Genomic DNA, 6,065 nt, shown 5'->3' on the forward strand with positions numbered 1-6,065 from the left:
TTAATGATAAACATTGTAACCTTCAAATTCCTCTTCCTCAGAAGACACTTCTGTAAAACATAACACTGGGCCACAGCTTTCTCCAAGCTCTCCTTAATGTTTCACCTTTAACCAAATTCCATGCACAAGCCACATTGAAAATTGCATCTTTAATGTTATAATTTGATGGAAAGTTTTGGATTGTGCCTTCATGATTGATTAACTTTCTTAGGAAATCTCTCCTGTAAAAACATTTCATATTCTGGATGATGTCCTGGTCCATTGGTTGAATTAATGAGGTAACATTGGCAGGCAGGAAGACGGTAAAAATAATACTGGCACTAACTTGGATTCATGAGAGTGAGCTCGACAATTGTCGAATAAAAGAATAGCTTTGCTATCTTCAGGTTTTCTTAATTTTCTAAAATGTTCTTTCACTGCAGGTACAAAAACATAGTAAAACCAATCTTAAAAAAATTCTACGTCCATCCACAGTTTACTTTATGCTTTTTAATCAACAGGTAAATGTTTTATACCTTTAAATGCTGGAGGATGATTAAATTTGCCGATCACCAAATGCTTCACTCAGTGTGTTCCTGCAGCGTTAGCACACACAAGCACACTTATTCTGTGTTTATTCTGCTTAAAACCTGCAGCACTAGATTCACTTGCAGCAGCTCGGGTAGAATTAGGAAAACAGTGACAAAATAGGCCTGTTTCATCTGCGTTATAAACGTGTTCTGGGGATAGATCATGGTCAGCAATTAATCTGCTGAGAAAATCACAATATTTTTCTGCAGCTTCATGGTCAGCTGATTTTTGTTCCCCAGTCACATCGAGTCTTCTTATTCCATTTAAAGTAATAAAGTCATCCATCGGAAAATGCACATGGTTCAGTCAATTCCATTTGCTTATCAAAGTCTTTTGCCTTTGCAATGAGCATTGGGCCTGAGACTGGGACATCCTCAGAGCATTTTAATGAAAACCATTCGTACAATATACCGTCTAGCTGCTCTAATTTAGGTTTATGTAGAGTACGGATTGTTCAACAGCTTTATTAGTCTCGGAACTAGCAAAGAATTTCAGCAACAAAAACAAGAAATGCTGGATTCACTCAGCAGGTCTGGCAGCATCTGTGGAAAGAGAAGCAGAGTTAACGTTTCGGGTCAGTGACCCTTCTTCGGAACTGACAAATATTAGAAAAGTCACAGATTATAAACAAGTGAGGTGGGGGTTGGGCAAGAGATAACAAAGGAGAAGGTGCAGATTGGACCAGGCCACATAGCTGACCAAAAGGTCACGGAGCAAAGGCAAACAATATGTTAATGGTGTGTTGAAAGACAAAGCATTAGTACAGATTAGGTGTGAATATACTGAATATTGAACATCAGCAAGTGCAAACCTGAAGAAAAACAACCTGAAAAAAACAGTGGGTGAGCAAACTGAACAAACTAAGATGAACTGAAATATATACAAAAAAAGATTGTAAAAAATGTAAAAAGGAATGCCAAAAAAAAAAAAAAGGAAGAAAAAATAACTAAAAATGACTAAAAATGAAAGTAAAGTGGGGGGCTGTCATGCTCTGAAATTATTGAACTCAATGTTCAGACCGGCTGGCTGTAGTGTGCCTAATCGGTAGATGAGATGCTGTTCCTCGAGCTTGCGTTGATGTTCACTGGAACACTGCAGCAATCCCAGGACAGAGATGTGAGCATGAGAGCAGGGGGGAGTGTTGAAATGGCAAGCAACCGGAAGCTCAGGGTCCTGCTTGCGGACTGAGCGGAGATGTTCCGCAAAGCGGTCACCCAGTCTGCGCTTGGTCTCCCCAATGTAGAGGAGACCACACTGTGAGCAGCGAATACAGTATACTACATTGAAAGAAGTACAAGTAAATCGCTGCTTCACCTGAAAGGAGTGTTTGGGGCCTGGGATAGTGAGGAGAGAGGAGGTAAAGGGACAGGTATTACACCTCCTGCGATTGCAAGGGAAGGTGCCCTGGGACGGGGACGAGGTGGTGGGGGTAATGGAGGAGTGGACCAGGGTGTCGCGGAGGGAACGATCCCTTCGGAATGCTGACAGGGGAAGGGAGGGAAAGATGCGACTGGTAGTGGCATCACGCTGGAGGTGGCGAAAATGGCGGAGGATGATCCTTTGGATATGGAGGCTGGTGGGATGAAAAGTGAGGACAAGGGGAACCCTGTCACGGTTCTGGGAGGGAGGGGAAGGGGTGAGGGTAGAGGTGCGGGGAATGGGTCGGACACGGTTGAGGGCCCTGTCAACCACAGTGGGGGGGAATCCTCGGTTGAGGAAAAAGGAGGTCATATCAGAAGCACCGTCATGGAAGGTAGCATCATCAGAGCAGATGCGTCGGAGACGGAGAAACTGGGAGAATGGAATGGAGTCCTTACAGGAGGTAGGGTGTGAAGAAGTGTAGTCGAGGTAGCTGTGGGAGTCAGTGGGCTTATAATGGATATTGGTAGACAACCTATCCCCAGAGATGGAGACAGAGAAGTCGAGGAAGGGAAGGGAAGTGTCAGAGATGGACCATGTAAAGGTGAGAGAAGGGTGGAAATTGGAAGCAAAGTTGATAAAGTTTTCTAGTTCGGGGCGGGAGCAGGAAACGGCACCGATACAGTCATCAATGTACCGGAAAAAGAGTTGGGGGAGGGGGCCTGAGTAGGACTGGAACAAAGAATGCTCGACATATCCCACAAAAAGACAGGCATAACTAGGACCCATGCGGGTACCCATAGCGACACCTTTTACTTGAAGGAAATGCATGGAGTTGAAGGAGAAGTTGTTCAATGTGAGAACAAGTTCAGCCAGGCGGAGGAGGGTGTTGGTGGATGGGGACTGGTTGGGCCTCTGTTCCAGGAAGAAGCGGAGAGCCCTCAAACCATCCTGGTGGGGGATGGAGGTGTAGAGCGATTGGACGTCCATAGTGAAGAGGAGGCGGTTGGGACCAGGAAACTGGAAATTGTCAAAATGACGTAGGGCGTCAGAAGAGTCACGGATGTAGGTGGGAAGAGACTGGACCAGCGGAGAAAAGATAGAGTCTAGATAGGAAGAAATAAGTTCAGTTGGGCAGGAGCAGGCTGACACAATGGGTCTGCCAGGACAGTCCCGTTTGTGGATTTTGGGAAGGAGGTAGAAGCGGGCTGTCCGGGGTTGCGGGACTATGAGGTTGGAAGCTGTAGAGGGAAGATCTCCAGAGGAGATGAGGTCAGTGACAGTCCTTTGGACGGTGGCTTGATGTTCGGTGGTGGGGTCATGGTCCAGAGGGAGGTAGGAAGAGGTGTCTGTGAGTTGGCGTTGAGCTTCTGCAAGGTAGAGGTCGGTACGCCATACAACAACAGCACCACCCTTGTCTGCAGGTTTGATGACCATGTCGGGGTTAGACCTGAGAGAACGGAGTGCCTCAAGTTCAGAGGGGGACAGGTTAGAGTGAGTGAGGGGGGCAGAGAAATTGAGACGACCAATGTCTCGCCGACAGTTTTCAATGAAGAGATCAAGAGCGGGTAAGAGGCCAGGGTGAGGGGTCCAGGTAGAGGGAGAATGCTGGAGGCGGGTGAATGGGTCTGCTGGTCGGGGGGAGGACTCCTGGTCGAAGAAGTGAGCCCGGAGGCGGAGGCGACGGAAGAAGAGCTCAACGTCATGCCGAGCGCGAAATTCATTGAGGTGGGGGCGTAAGGGGATAAAACTGAGACCTTTGCTGAGTACAGAACGCTCAGCATCAGAGAGGGGGAGGTCAGAGGGTATAGTTAATACACGGCAAGGGGTCAGATCAGAAGGGGTGGGGTCAGAGGGAAGTGAAGCGGAAGGAGGATCTGGAGGGGCGTTAGTCCCCATCAGCTGCTGGAGCTTGCGTTCCTTAACACCTGAAAGGAAGAAAAAAAGTTTTTTGTTAATGCATCGGATGAGACGTAAGATGAAATGAAACTGTGGAGTAGAACAGCTTTGAGATAAGGTGAGACGGTGCTGCTGGAGAGAGAGGTCCAGTGTGTGCATATGGCGGCGCATAGCACTGAGTGTGGATCTCAGGATGCGGCGAGAGTAGCAGTCCGAGGAACGTTGTATTTCTCGGAGATACCTGTGATCCTGGGTGGTTTCAAAGCATGATGGGTGAAACTGCAGTTGGAATCCACGTGGAATCAGTCGGAGCCGGAGACAGTCACTGAGGAAGGAGATGTGGCTGTGAAAACGGGTTTTGGTAGATACCTTATCAAACACCAGGAGGGAAATAGAAAGCAATGAAGGTGAACAAGGTAAAAGAGACAAACGAAAATCCCGTCGGAGAGAAGAGCAGAACTTCTTCAAGGTAGGCATTCCTGGAAGAGAAGTGGCAGTGAATTAAACACTAAAATTTCAGCAACTGGTCTTTTTGACCCCTAATGTCGTTTTGGTTGATGAACCAACATTATAGTTATTCATCACATGACGATTTTCACCTTTTTCAAGATGCCTACAAATGTCTATTTTCTGGTGTAGTTTCAACACAGCCCTTTGTCGCTTTCCTCCTTTTCCTGTTAGTGCTTTATTAGATGCCATAATGGGTGGATGGGGAGATAAATCACAATACTGCATAAGCACAGCGACACAACGAGATGGACTTCCAGCAGTGTCACTAAGATGACCAGCGGCAGCAACAATGTCCAGAATAATCTGCTGCACTCGGGAAAACTCAGCATTGGGAGACAAGCCTTGGAAGTTTTCAGGAATGCCGGATAATAGAGCTTTCCAGTTGGTAAAGTGCCAGATAACAAAGCTTTTACTGTGTATATCAATGCTTTAGACTTAAATGTATGGGGTGCAATTAAGAAGTTTACAAATGAGACAAAAAGTGGCCGTGTGGTTGACAGTGAGGAAGAAAGATGTAGACTGCAGGAAAATATCAATGGACTGGTCAGGTGGACAGAAAATGGCAAATGCAATTCAATCTGGAGAAGTGTGAGATCATGCATTTGGGGAGAGCAAAAAAGGCTAGGGAAAACACAATAAGTTGTAGGATAGTGAGAGGTGTAGAGACCTTGTGTTGCATGTCCACAAATTCCTGAAGGTGGCTGGACAGGTAGATAAGGTGGTTAAGAAGGCATATGTGATGCTTGCATTTATTGGCCGAGGCATAGGATATAAGAGCTGGGAGATTATACAGGAACTGTATAAAACACTGGTTAGACCACAGCTGGAGTACTGCATGCAGTTCTGGTCACCACATTACAGGAAGGATGTGATTGCATGAAAGAGGGTGCAGAGGAGATTTACAAAGATGTTGCCAGGATTGGAGAATTTTATCTGTGAGGTTAGGGTTGTTTTCTTTGGAACAAAAGAGGCTGAGGTGTATAAAATTATGAGGGGCTGAGACAGAGTGGATAGGAAGGAGCTATTTCTGTTATCAGGTCAATAACCAGGGGGAATAGATTTAAAATAATTGGCAGAATGATTAGAAGACAGTTGATAAGTCTTTTCACCCAGAGGGTTCTGGGGGTTTAGTGTCTGGAACTCACTGCCCAAAAGGGTGATAGAGGCACCAACCCTCATCACATTTAAAAAGTACTTGAATATGCAGTTGAGGGGCCATAACCTAGGAGGCTACAGACCAAGAGTTGTAAAGTAGGATTAGACTGGATAACTCAACGGCCAGCGTGGACATGATGGGCTGAATGGCCTCTTCCTGTTTTATAATTTTTCTATGTTTCTATTATGATATTTGGGGTTTGTTTTTGCTGATGTGAATAATCCCTATAACTGGGTTGGAATTTAATATTCTGGCTAAATGTCAAATAAATCAGCCTCGTTTTAAACACATTGCCAGGATTTTATGAGTCTCGTGTCATTCCCAATGGCGGGTCCGGAAGTTGACGTAAATTGCACTTTTGCCATTTATCCTGTATTCCATGTGTTTTATATTTAAATCATCATTGCGACGACGGGCACAGGAGACCCGTGGGATTATGCAGTAGGGACAGCCTTTCATTGGTGGAACCCGCTGTCACTGGGCCAAGCACCATGATCACCACGGATATAAAACATTCTGTGTTTGCAGTCTCGAGGAGCAGCAGCCTTTCTGTCATGTGAGTCTGTTCAGA

At 45.8% G+C, this 6,065-nt stretch overlaps 1 pseudogene; it reads right to left on the reverse strand.

The window, feature by feature from the left end:
• On the reverse strand, positions 1-4,527 carry LOC137347488 (jerky protein homolog; annotated as a pseudogene).
• Between the last annotated feature and the right edge of the window lie 1,538 nt (positions 4,528-6,065).

The sequence above is a fragment of the Heterodontus francisci genome, chromosome 32, assembly GCF_036365525.1.
Source record: "Heterodontus francisci isolate sHetFra1 chromosome 32, sHetFra1.hap1, whole genome shotgun sequence".
NCBI classification, from domain to species: domain Eukaryota; kingdom Metazoa; phylum Chordata; class Chondrichthyes; order Heterodontiformes; family Heterodontidae; genus Heterodontus; species Heterodontus francisci.